We start from the raw sequence: 13,767 nt of genomic DNA on the forward strand, positions 1-13,767 counted from the left end.
AGATAAAGAGGCTGACAGATCATGAACGGGGATTTGAATTTGGTAACATTTGGGAGGTTAATGTCAAGGGCTCTAGGAAGCTGATGTATAAATTAGAGACTAGGAGAACATTTAGATTTCTAGATGGCTATGACTTTCAGAAGCTTATCTTAGAGACACTTGAAGGTGTGCCGGTGATGGGAAACCAGACCATGGGCAGAGGGTTGGAAGCAGCTGCGAGGACCCCAGAGGAGTTTGGGATTGTCTTCCTAATATGACCGACCTTGGCGTCATTCCCTGGAGATGCCAACATCTATAGTGTTCCATCCACATCTCTCTGAGTTTCTGGGATGGTGCAAAAATGGCAGAGAGAGTGGGAGCGTGTGCATCGCTTGGCTGCATTATCGAGGGTGCCACGGATTCTGTGTTCTGGCCCTCGACTGGCTCTTTGTGAAATCTCCCATGTCTGGGCTAGAAGCCCAAGTCAGGGGGAAAAGACCACCAGCTCCCTCCATGGACTGCAAGCTTGAAATCCACTGTGGCGTGGCCTCTCATGGGCTAGCCTCCTTCAGGGGTCTCAGGAAGTCCTAGGGAAGTGGGAGCTCTCCTTCAAGCCGCAGCCATTAAAAAAAAATCTTATTTTATAAAAAGTTAAACTTATTAACTGAAATGTTATGCCTATTGATCAATAATGATCCATTTCCCCCTCTCTATAGCTCCTGGGAACCGCTATTCCAGTCTTGGGTTTTATGAATCTGACAATTTTAGATACCTCATAAAAGTGGAAGCACGTACTACTTGTCTTTCTGTGTCTGGCTTGTGCCACTTAGCACGATGTCCTCAAGATCCATCTATATTGCCACATATTTTTTTTTAAAGATTTTATTTATTTATTTGTGAGAGACACAGAGACAGAGGCAGAGACACAGGCAGAGGGAGAAGCAGGCTCCATGCAGGGAGCCTGACGTGGGACTCAATCCCCGGGACCACGGCCCGAGCCGAAGGCAGGTGCTCAGCCACTGAGCTACCCAGGTGCCCCATATTGTCACATATTGTAGAATTTCCTTCTTTTTTTAAAAAAATATTTTAGTTATTTTTATTTTTAGAGAGCGAGATCACATGAGAGAGCAAGCAGGGGAGAGGGCAAGGGGAGAGGGAGAGAGAGAATTTCCAGCAGACTCTGCGCTGAGTGCGGAGCCCAGTGCGGGGCTCAACCTCATGACCCTGAGATCATGACCTGAGCTGAAATCAAGAGTCAGTCATTTAACCGACTGAGCCACCCAGGCGTCCCAGTTTCTTTCTTTTTTTAAAAGCGAAGCCTCAGCCATTCTGCAGAAGCAGCCAGTAGTAGGAGTTCAAACCAGTTCCATGTTCAGGGGGTTCAGGCTGGCATCCCGAAGTTCCTGTGCAGGGTTTAAGGTGCTCAAACTGAACTCTCTCAGCAATTCTACATTTCCTTTGTGAGGATACCGACACCCAGAGAGTGCCCCAAGTCTGACCAGTTGTGAATAGCAGCTCTTGAGTCTTGGCCTCATTTATCTCCATGGACTCCAGGTACATGGTGACCCTGGTTCTGACTTTTCTCAAATCAGGGAAGACACGGGGACATGGACATCGAATCCCATGGAGAGTCAAGTCAGCCTCACTGAACAAGCAGGGCTTCAGAGGATGCCACTCATCCTTACTTGCAAGTGGTCAGCCATCATGCTGCTGCCTCTAGACAGCACTGGAGTGAGCCGCCTGTGGCCACCGAGCACTGGAAACGAGGCCAGTTCACGTGAAGATGAGCGGTGAGCATGAATTTCAGAATCTTAGTATGAAAGAAGAAGGCAAACTACCTCACCAATAATTGTTATTTATTTATTTATATATTTATATATTTATTTATTTATTTATTTATTTTCACTGATAATTTTTTATGGATTATATGCTGAAATGATATTTTGGATATGGGTAAAATAATTATATTTAAAAATCATAATTTATAAAGTGTGTTATTGAAATTAAATTGCTGTTTCTTAATTTGTAAGATTGTTGCTACTAGAACACTAAACATACCCCGCGTGGTTCACGTTGCATTTCTGTTGGATTACTCTAGGCTCACCGGCATCCCTAAATGCCTTTACTCTATTCTTAGCTTCTACTTCTTCATTCGACATCACTGTTACTGGTGGTGACTGGGCAGGTCATCTGCTTTGGACCTTGACATCTCTTTTTTCCTTTTTATTTCTTTTTTAAAGTTTTCTTTATTTAAGTCACCTCTACCTCCAACGTGGGGCTCGAACTCATGACCCCGAGATCAAGACTCCAATGCTCTTCCAGCTGAGTCAGCCGGCTGCCTTTAGACCTTGACATTTAAATAGCGCCCTTGACATTCAACGTGGGTGCTATTTCATACTCAGGTAAGCGCGGTCATAATCAAGTGTTTGTGGGGGACTTGGCAGCTTAATGTCAATGAAGAAGCCCCCTAGGGTTATGCTTCATTCATTCAACAAATATTTATGTAATGCTTTCTTTTTCTTTTTTATTTATTTATTTTATGAGAGAGTCTGCATGCAAGTGTGGGGCGGTGGGGTAGGGTAGAAGGTTTTATATATTTAAAACCTGGCGGTTCTCTGGAGAACCCTGTCTAATGTTAAACAAACAATTTACATACTTGAATAATTGTACAACTGCTTGAGCGTGTGGCATGTGGTATGTTGACATGGAAATATCTAGTGGCTAAGTCTATTCTTTTTATTGATTGATTGATTGATTGATTGATTGGCTAAGTCTACTCTAACATCCTCAGGGTGACTGTAGATTCTGGCTTTTTTCCTAGACCACTGGAATCGTCTCTCACAATTTGGACACCACTTTGTGTCCACAGGGTAAGAAATGACCCAGTCAGGTGTGGAGATACTAAGTCTGGCCCAAAGTGAGAAAAGGCTCTCCCTATGCCTTTACCAGTCTTGACTCCAGGTAGGGGAGGCCGGAAAAATGAAATATGTTTTTCAGCTCCCCTCAGTTCCTTCTTATTATTTAAAAATTTTTTGATAAGATGAATTATTAAAACAAACACCTTGACCGCCTCTGCCTCTTGATGTTCTGCGTGTTTCATGTAGTTTTGACAGGGGAATAAAAAAAGTCACTATTCTTTATGTATCTCAATTCCTTGCTTGCAGTTTTAGAACAGTTTTGCATTCCTGGTGGACGGCTGGGATGGTGGGGTGGGTGGGTGCCACGCTGCGGGGGGCAGCATATAGGTTTTGCACGTGGCGGAAACTACATCAGTGTGGATGTCAATCGTGGCTGTCTAGCATCTACGTGACCCTGGGCAAGCCATTCAAATATGCCTGATACAGCTTCCTCATCTGTACAGTGGGGCTTATATAACCCCTGGGTGAGTTGCTGGGAAGAGCAGAGATAAGTCTGGAAAGCATCCAGCACCACTCTAGCATATAGCAGAGGCCAATTAATCATCTCTATTGATACAGCGGGTAATTTTCATCGGAAAACCCTACATTCTTCTCTTGTTTCTTGGTCCTATGTTGTGCAGGCTCACAGAGGAACAGGCGTCTGAGCACTCAAGTTAAACCATGTTCTGGTCATCTGTGATAGCATAACACGGTACCCCAAACTGAGGAGGATAACACAACAGCCGTTTTGTGTATGTGGGTCACATGGGTCAGAGATCTGGACAGTGCACACAGGGTTGACTTGTCTGTGCTCCACCTTGCCTGGGGCCTCAGTGGGAACATGTGAATGCCCGGGGGATGGAATCATCTAGAGGCTTCTTCACAGGCATCTGGCTAGGTATGGAGTGGTAGGTATCTTATTCTGCTTTTGATTTAGCATTTTCCTGAGGGCTAATGATACTGAGGATCTTTTGATGTTCTTATGAGCCATTTGTATTATCTTCTTTGGAGAAGCATCTAGTTAAAATCTCTGCGCATTTTCAACTTGGGTTGTCTTTTTTTTTTTTTTAATTTTATTTATTTATGATAGTCATACAGAGAGAAAGAGAGAGAGGCAGAGACACAGGCAGATGGAGAAGCAGGCTCCATGCACCGGGAGCCCGATGTGGGATTCGATCCCGGGTCTCCAGGATCGCGCCCTGGGCCAAAGGCAGGCGCCAAATCGCTGCGCCACCCAGGGATCCCTGGGTTGTCTTTTTTGTCATTGACTTCTACGAGGTCTTTTTATATTCTAGACACAATTTCCTTATTAGACGTTTGATTTGCAAATATTTTTTTCCTATTCTGTAGGATGTCCTTTCACTTTTTAGGAATGTCCTTTGAAGTACAAGTTTTTTTTTTTAAAGATCTATTTATTTATTTTAGAGAACGAGAGAGTGAGTGTGCGAGTGGGGAGAGGGGGAGAGGGAGAGGAGAAAGAAAATCTCAAGCAGACTCCCCTCTGAGCATGGAGCCCAATGCTGGGTGATCCTATGACCCATGAGATCATGACCTGAGCTGAAATCAAGAGTCAGACACCTAACTGACTGAGCCACCCAGGTGTCCCTGAAGTACAAGTTTTAAAATTTAAGTCCAACTTATCTATTTTTACTTTTGTTGCTTGTGCTTTTGATGTCATAGGTAAGAGGTCTTTGCCCAACCTGAGTTCATGCAGATTTACTCTTATATTTTCTTCTAAGAGTTTTATAGTTTTGGGTGTGATGTTTAAATCTATAATCCATATGGAGTTAATTTTGGCATATAATGTGACAAAAAGGTCCAACTTCATTCTTTTACGTGTGGATACCCAGTTTTCCCAGCATCATTTATTGAAAAGACTATTTTGCCTCCATTGAATTGTCTTGGCATCCTGGTCAAAAATCAATTGACCGTAGATGTTAAGGTTTATTTCTGACTCTCAATTTTATACTATTTATCTCTATGTCAATCCCTGTGACAGTGTGATACTTACACCATGATTACTGTGGCTTTCCAGTGTTGACATGAGGAAATGTCAGTCCTCTAACTTTGTTGTCTTCAGTATATGATGTTTTGGCATCAAAAACACATCCTATCATCACAGCCAAAATTCTAGGTAAAATAGTGAAATAGGCAATTTGGGGCAACCTGCCTCCCTTTTTGTGTTCCTTTTCTTTTTATTTCCTGAGTATTCAGACTCTCCATGTGCTTTTCATCCATTTCTTCATCAAGCTCCTCTCTGGGGAAGAATACAATAAACTTTTTCTTCTGTAGGTATAAATGACTAAAAAAAGCTTAAAGTTATTATCATTCTCAGGAGAATCTGCTTTTCAAAAAGGGGAACAAAAATGTCTTAAACCTGAAGAATCATTCTCTAATGATTTTTATAAGTCTAATTTTCTTTATAAGTAGGCAGAGTAAGTGCTTTTTATCAGGCAGGAAAGTCCTCATACTGGATCTGAAATGACATTATGGCAGGGCTGGTGTATTGCCTAGGCTCAAGGCTGGCTTTATCCAAAGTTTATTGATTTTTCTCTCCAATTGTGAGTTTTATACCCACTGCTTACTTGCTTGGTGGTCTTGGAAAATTAACCTCTGTGAACTTCAGTATTCTCTTAAGAATTATGGGGAGAATCATGCTCACTGCAAAAATATCTAACATTTAGTCTGCTTAGCTGCCAAAAATAAGACTGACATACATTTTGACTTGACAAATACAACTCCAAAAAGCAAACACCCTTGTCAGTCTCTCTTCAGGGAGCGGTCAGCTTTTTATTTAAGTGATTTAATTTCTTCCTTACAGCATCCCAGTGATGGTATCGGGAAGACCATTTAGGAAAGACAGGTTTTATTATTAAAACCAGTATCTGGGAAAACGAAATGGAGAATCCTAACTTCTCCCCTCCACACCAACAACTCCTGGATGGGCAGCATTTTGCTCAGTCACCTCTGATAGGGAACAGGAGTTTGCACTTGATCGCATCTGTGACGACATGACATGCAGCGTACACTTGCCACACTCTTTCCAAGGATCAGCATTTCTGATCCTCAGGGCATTCCTTCGAGGCCATCATCACCGCCACGTTAGAAATGAAGGAACCAAGCTCAAAAGCAAATGAGAAACAACAGGCTTGAGCCCCAAACCTTCTATCCCTGTACTCTACAGATCTGTAAGGCTGAGAATGACCTTTGGCCCCGAGACTGCCACCCACACCATTCCAGACCCCAGTCACTGATCTCCTCTTTGTTGTATACATTTCTTTTCTCTCCTTCCTTCCTTCCTACCTTCCCTTCGTTCATTCATTTATTTATTCGTGAGAGAGGCAGAGACACAGGCAGAGGGAGAAGCAGGCTCCCTGCAAGGAGCCGATGCAGGACTCCATCCTGGGTCTCCAGGGTCACGCCCTGAGCACCTCTGAGCCACCCAGGGGTCCCTGCTGTGTACATTTCATTGGAGATTTTATTGGGCCAGGGGAGCGTTTCCGTTTCTAGTAGCTTCTTCATTGTTGTTGTTATTTTAAAAAAATTAATTCCTGACTCTTAACATACGTTGTTATATTAGTTCCAGGTAGAGGATCTTTCTTTGTTCTTTGAAGGTGGAAAATACAAAGCACCTGCCGCTTCCCCGAGCTGTTCCGTGAGCCAGTGAGTCTCACCGTCGCTAAAGCCTGAACACCGCCCGCCAAGGCCCGGCCCCGCGCCTCCGCCCTGGGGCCCGCGCCCTCCGGGCCCGCCCGGCAGAGGGCAGCACTGCGCAGCCGCCGCGCCCTCTCCCCGCGCGAGCCCCCCCCCGCCCCCGCCTCCGGTGCTCGGCCGCGACGCGCAGGTAGCCCCCCCCCCCCCCCCCGATGCCGCACGGCCTGCAGGTGGCCTGCGCCTGGCCGGGCGCGACGGGTCCGCCTCCGCAGCACGGGCGTACTCAGGCCTCGGCCTCGGGGTCCGGCGTGACCGATGCTGTGCTAATTGGCCCAGATCGCCCCCTCCCCCGCCCCGGAGAAACTGAGGAACGTCCCCATCTAACGGGTTTCCTCCCCCACCCATTTTGTGCCGTGAGCCGCATCCTTAGAGACCCGCGTCCTCCCGGCCCCCCGCCGCCGCTCCCGGGCCCTCCCGCCGGCCGTGCCGAGCGCCCCCGCGATGCCGACTCGAGCCACTAGAGGGCACCATCGTCACGCGCTGCGCGGAGCCCCGCGACGGAGGCGGCGGGCAGGTCCTAGACTTGACCTTGGGCCCGGGCGGCCCGTGGGGAGCCTTCCCTCGCCCCCACGGACCCTTCTCGGGGTGCTTCGGGGCTCAAAACTCAGAAGTGCCGTTCCACCCGTCCTCCGCCGCCTCGCTCGTTTCGCAGCCTCTCTGGTTTTTAAACATCTTCATGTAAACTTCATCTTGGGGAAAAAAAAATCCCTGTGACACTAAGTTCCTCTGCTGTTCACCTCTCAGGGCACCCCCCCCCCCCCCCCCCCCCCCCGTGGTTTGCTAACTCAATCCTCTCCCACCTCCTCGTCTCCTCTTTTCATTTATAAATTTATTTTTTATTGGTGCTCAATTTGCAAACATATAGCATAACACCCAGTGCTCATCCCATCAAGTGCCCCCCTCAGCGCCCGTCACCCAGTCACCCCCACCCCCCGCCCACCCCCCGCCCACCTCCCCTAGTTCGTTTCCCAGAGTTAGGGGTTCGTCTCCTCTTTTCAGAAGCCCATCCTGGTCTTACTTGATCTCCTTGGGTTTGGCACCCTCTCCCTTCCTCCAAACTCAATCCCACCTTGGCCAGATCTTGGTTCTAAGACCTCCATTGCTCTTGGCTGTTCTTTTCTGTCCTTCAGAAATGTTCTTCCTTTGCCAACTTCCCATGTCCTTGGTCCCTGCAACTTTAGCCTCCTCCTCACTTTGCTCAACCTCCCCAAGGACCCGTTTACATGTACAGAGCCAAAACCCACCACCACCTTCTCCACTACCATCATTTGTTGCTCATTAATCCTGATGATGACTACATTTTCATCTCCAGTCAAAATCTCTCTGTTGAGCTACAGACCCATTTATTCATTTTGCCAGACTAATGGGGGCTGCTTGGGATAATGTTGAGAAAGCAGTCTCTGGGCTATTACACTGAGGATGGTGGGCAATGTTTGTCTCCTATATAGCAACACTTGACCTCCAAACAGCTGGTACTTCTGTTTCAAGGCTTGTCTGAGATTGAAAAATGTCCTAGTCTAGTGCCTAACTAAAGATACAGTCGCTGAATCTAACCATCCCTTCTCTTTCCACCCTCTGTGGAGGGAAGCTGGCCACATGATCTGAACCTTTGTGCTAGCCCTGGCTGGTTGGACTGGGACAGGACACCGGATCCAAAGCTACAAAACTGGGATGATCAGAGCCTTCTTTTAAGATTTTTGGGACTGGAACACTGAAAGGAACGGTCTTGTTTAATATGGAGATCTGAGCTGAAAAGTCATGTAAATTTGGCAGGGAGTGGGGTGCGTGAAAGATGGGCAAACTGAGGCAGCTAGCTGAGCAGAAAAAGGAAGAAAGAGGTGAGGGTTAGAACCCCAGAATGTCTCCATTTCAGTTTTTAAAAAACCCAGCAGTCTTCTCTGCCCTTGATTTCTGAATATCAGTTTTTCTATATTCTTTCAGTAGCTTCTTGACCTTGAGCCAGTCCGGAATTGTCACTAATTCATGAAGAAGTAGAGAGCAGGAAAGCAAAGAAAGAAAAGATGGGCTGCAGAGAGGACTAGCAGGATCAAGCAGGTACCCCTGGACTGACAGGCGCTGGGTAGGTTAGTGGCTGGTGTGATGGTGGAGGAAGCAGAGACTCAAGGCCCTCAGGTTGCACTTACCACTTCTGTGGCTGAGAACCTCCACATACCATCTACCAGTGGCTCTTAGGTGAGTTGGTCAGCAATGGCTCTAAAAGTTGAATGTGTTTTGAAAGCACCACAAGACTTGTGGAATGGGATAGTACCCCAAGACATAGCAGCATGAACATTCACTGAGTGCCTGTTTTGTGTTGGGAGCAGAGGTGGTTTCTGGGGGGAGAGAGTGGTGGATGAGATATGGTCCCTGCCCTCAAGGAGCTCAAAATCCTTGAGAGGACACAAACATCTAAATGTAACATAGATTGAAAATACTAAAGTAGACAAAATGCAACAAGAATTTAAGAAGGAATCATTAGTTCTGCCTATGATGAGGGTGGGAAGGAGACAGGGAGACCTTAAGAGGGGAAGTGACTTTTGACCTAAAAGATGAGTAGGAGTTTGTCAGAGTAGAGAGGTTTGCATTCTGGGGACAGAGAGCAAAGGCTCAGAGATATGCAAGCACGTGGTGTGTGGGAAGACTTGTGGTATTGCACTATGTGGGGGTGGGTGGCAGTGTGAGGGGCAGCAGACAATAGGGACAAGGCAGGTGATCCTTGGCCAAAATGTGAAGGACCTTGAATGTCATGATTAGGAGCTTGTACTTCATCCAGAGGACATTGTGGACCCAAAAGAGAGAGAGGCAGAGACATAGGCAGGGAGGCAGAGACATAGGTAGAGAGAAAAGCAGGCTCCCCACAAGGAGCCCAATGTGGGACTCAATCCTGGGATTCCAGGATCACGCCCTGAGCCAAAGGCCATTGCTCAACCACTGAGCCACCCAGGCGTCCCCCAAAAAGGTTTTTAATCAGGAAGTTGTGTATTCAGAGCTGCCTTAGGAAGGACAACTGGAGGCTGTATAGAGGTTGTCTGGAGGGAGGAGAGAGTAGGGGTGGTCAATCACAGTATGGCTTGATGTCAGCTGTATCTGACACTCTAGCAATATCCTGGGGCTAAGATGAGAACGTGGGTAGGTCATAAATTATAACTAATTACAGTACATACTGGAAGAAAGCTGATGACTCCAGGCTTGCTATTATGAACACAGAAGGTCAGTTGTTCTATTGCTTTGCCACGGGATGCTGTATTCATTCATTCACTCCAGACCAAGTATAGCGCTGGGTACCAGGATGTGAAAGCAGGTGTGGCCCTTGCTGTCATGGAATCTTTCATTGAATAAAGGAGACAGCTATCAATCAGATAATTTCATGAATGAGTGCATGAATTTCCCACTTGGAAGGAAAATAATATGATTCTGTGACTACATAACAAAGAACTCACTCTGGCCTCAGCTTGAGTTGAGATGTGAAGGACTGTTGGGAGTTCACCAGGGAAGGCAGGGGGTGTCAGGAAGGGGAGCAGAATGCAAGGCCACAGAAACTTGGTATGGTTGACAAACTGGAAGCCTGAATGTGAGATCAACTGGTGGGAGAGACAGGAACCAAGCCATGGGAACTTGTCTTGTCCAGGTCAAGTTTAAGATGAAGTATCTGTCAGTGCCTGGGCTGGCTCAGTCTGTAGAGCATGCAATTTTTGATTGCAGGATTGTGTGAGTCCCATGTTGGGAGTGGGGGCTACTTAAAAAAAAGATTTAGAAAGAAAGAAAGAAAGAAAGAAAGAAAGAAAGAAAGAAAGAAAGAAAGAAAGAAAGAAAAAAGAAAAGAAAAGAAGAAAGAAAGAAAGAGTGAATTTGAGAATAGGTCAGTTAACTCAGAATGACACAAAAGTTGAGGGGGAGGGGAGAGTGGAAAATCTGAATTGCAGAATCAAGATTCCAGAAAAATCTCACAGGTCTAAATTAAAAGTGCTGGAATTCAAAGAAATAATTAGTGAAATAACAAGGGTGTGAAGAAAAAAAAAGGACCCTCATGTACTGTTGGTGGGACTATAAATTGATGCAGTCACTGAGGAAGACAGTATGGAGGTTCCTCAAAAAATTGAAAACTATATGATCCAATAATTCTACTACTGGGATTTACTCAAAGAAAACAAAAACCCTAATTTGAAAAGACCTGTGCACCCCTATGTTTATTGCAGCATTGTTTACAATAGGATATGGAAGCAACCCATAGATGATGAGCAAAATGTGGTGTATATAACACACACACACACACACACACACACACACACACACACACACACAGAGAAAAGAATACTACACAGCCATAAAAAGGATGAGGGTTTGTTTTTGTTTTTGCCATTTGTGACAACACTGATGAACCTAGAGGTATTATGCCAAGTGAAATAAGTTAGATTGAGAAAGACAAATACTATATGTTTTCACTTATATTGGAATGTAAAAAACAAATGAATAAACAAATAAACAAAAAGCAGAATCAGACCTATAAACACAGAGAACAAACTGTTGGTTGGCAGAGGGAAGGGGTGGGGAGATGGGCAAAATGGCTGAAGGAGAATGGGAAACATAGGCTTCCAGCTCTGGAATGAATACGTTAGGGGAATAAGAGGCACAGCGGAAGGAATATAGTCCATGACATTGTAGCACCAACACGGTGGCAGGTAGACACCTTGTGGGTTTTTTTTTTTTTTTAAAGTGGTGGAGTTCAACAAATGCGAAGTTCTACATTTAGATTAAAATTTTTAATTGACTTTTAAAGATTTATGTATAAGGATGTTTATCACTATATGTTTATAATAGGGAAAATGAACTATTTATAGGAAAAATGATTATATATACTATGTATACAAAATTGGGTTCAAATGCTTGTTTTTCCATGTACTAGCCATGTCATTAACAAGTTATACAACCTCATTGTGCCTCAGTTTCCTTATCTAGAGATAAGGCTACTAATACTACCTCACACAGTAAGTGCTACACAAGTGCTACATAAGTAAGTCTTAGTTATTATTATTACCTATTAATAGTGCATTTCCAAATAAGTGTAATGTCAGAAAATGCTCAGTATATGGTTGGCTCTTGAACTACATGGGGGTTCCCTGTGCAGCTGAAAATCCACATAACACTTTTGGTTACCCCAACACTTAACTATTTGTAGAGCCTATAGTTGACCAGAAGCCCTGCTAATAACATAAACTGTTAACACATATTTTGTATATGTATTATATGCTGTATATGAAAAGTAAGCTAAAGAAAAAATATTATTACGAAAATTATAAGCAAGACAAAACACATCTACAGTGCTGGACTATATTTATTGAAAAAAACCCACACAGTTCAAACCTGTGTTATTCAAGGCTCAAAGGTATAATGTTAAGTGGAGAAAAAAAAACCTACATTATGAAGTTTAATCCCCTTTTTGTTACACATCATGCAGGTTTATATTTTTGTTTGGTGTATATCTTCTGCTTTGTCAGCTTGGGGTATAAAATATGGTCACATGTCTCCAGTGCACAGGGTAGAGGCCCTATCTCACTCAGCATGAAAGTTTTCTTCTCTTTCTCAGTGATACCCTTCTTGTGATGTACTTAAGGCTCCTCTGGGCCACTTTATTCAGACTAAAGAACAAGTGCCTGTGGAGAGAACCCTGGAGAATCTTATTGGCCTATTGTGTGTTGGGTTGTCTACCGACTTGGCTACCACTCCCTGGAGCCATCCCTGGCTGTGCTATCATATCACAGCTGGTCAGGGGATAGTTCTCAGTGTGCTGGGAAGAGGAGATTTCTTCTTACTGTTGTGTACCAGTAATGGCCTGGGATCTCTTTGTTTCAGTTTCTTAGTGTGCCCTCGTACATAATATCCTCAAATGCATGGTGCCTGGGTGGCCACTGCAGTAGAGGGTTCCTGTCTGGGTCCATGTGTTATGCCTAAACTAAAACACCAACAGTTCAGTAATCTGGGCTCCTGCATAAGACTAAGTGAACTCATCAGAAATGCTGAAAACTAGTGAAGCCAAGAAGAAGTAGTTGGGGTCTTGATTTCTTTTTTTCTAGGAAGCTTCTAGGCTCCCTCTCAGATTGGCTCACTTACTTTCCAGTGACATTTGGCTTTAGTACCAGCAGGGTGAGATGGGCAGCCTTTGACAAGAAACATGTTCCATGACAAAAAAAACCCATCGTTGCCTTATGATGGGTGCCTCTGCCTTACATCTGCAAGACTAAAAGAAACTGCCCATGTGATTGTTTCCAGAACAAAAATGTGTCCCAAGATGACTTGTTAGACATGGAAGTGGCTGGCAACTTTTAACTTGCAGATTTTCTTGCTAACAAAAAATTTTAAATTCTGTCTCATCAGGGACACTGCTGCATATTCATGAAAAAGAAATTGACTGGAAAGAGCTATATCACAGTATTAACCGTGCTTACCTCTGGGTGGTGGGATTCCAATGGGCTGTTTTCTTTTTAATGTATTTTGTTATGTTTTCCAGATTTTTGACAATGAATATGTATTACTTTCACAATTAGAGTCATAGATTTTGCCAATACATTAAAAAAAAAAAAACCCAAAACATACTCATTTGAACGGATACCAGATGGGGACATCTGTGTGAATTTTTACCCCTGTCCTAGATCCATCCCAGTTATCTCAAATGACAACCCCATTTTCTGCAGACTGATCTGGCTCTCCCCTAGTCCCACTGAGAGGTCAGTGGGTCTGTTAATAAGAGTTGCATATGGCAACAAAGAGGGAGGTTTAGTACTGGCCTTTGTGTTGGGCTTTACCTTGGTGTTCTAAGCCCCTTAACCACTCCTCTACATATTCTGGCATTGGGAGATATGTATGGGATCCCCAAGACTACTCTCAGGTTTGATGAGTGAGAAGGTTTGCCAGTGAAGGAAAAACATGTATAGGGTAGAGTTCAGGAGAAACCAGGTATGAGCTTCCAGTTGTCCTCATCCAGTGGAGTTGCATGGATACCACTCAATCCCCCCAGCAATAATGCAGGACAACACACATGAAGTATTGCCAACTTTTAGGGGTCAGTCATATAGACATGGAGTGTTCGTGTAACTGACCTTAGCTACTCAGTCTCCAGCCTCCCCAGGGTATGGCCCATGATTCCAGGCAAACAAAAATAGGCATTTACCATATATCACAT

The 13,767-nt window shown here is 44.6% G+C and overlaps 1 long non-coding RNA gene across 1 annotated transcript in view; it reads left to right on the forward strand.

Moving 5' to 3' along the window:
• The window catches only part of LOC121473348, a 37,212-nt gene extending 34,185 nt beyond the window's left edge, over positions 1-3,027 (forward strand). The window contains exons 3-5 of the long non-coding RNA XR_005983141.1: positions 1,572-1,769; positions 2,220-2,381; positions 2,801-3,027. This is a non-coding gene — a long non-coding RNA (uncharacterized LOC121473348). The remainder of the gene's footprint in view (positions 1-1,571; positions 1,770-2,219; positions 2,382-2,800) is intronic.
• Positions 3,028-13,767: the final 10,740 nt, after the last annotated feature.

Source organism: Vulpes lagopus, chromosome 12 (genome assembly GCF_018345385.1).
Source record: "Vulpes lagopus strain Blue_001 chromosome 12, ASM1834538v1, whole genome shotgun sequence".
NCBI classification, from domain to species: Eukaryota; Metazoa; Chordata; class Mammalia; order Carnivora; family Canidae; genus Vulpes; species Vulpes lagopus.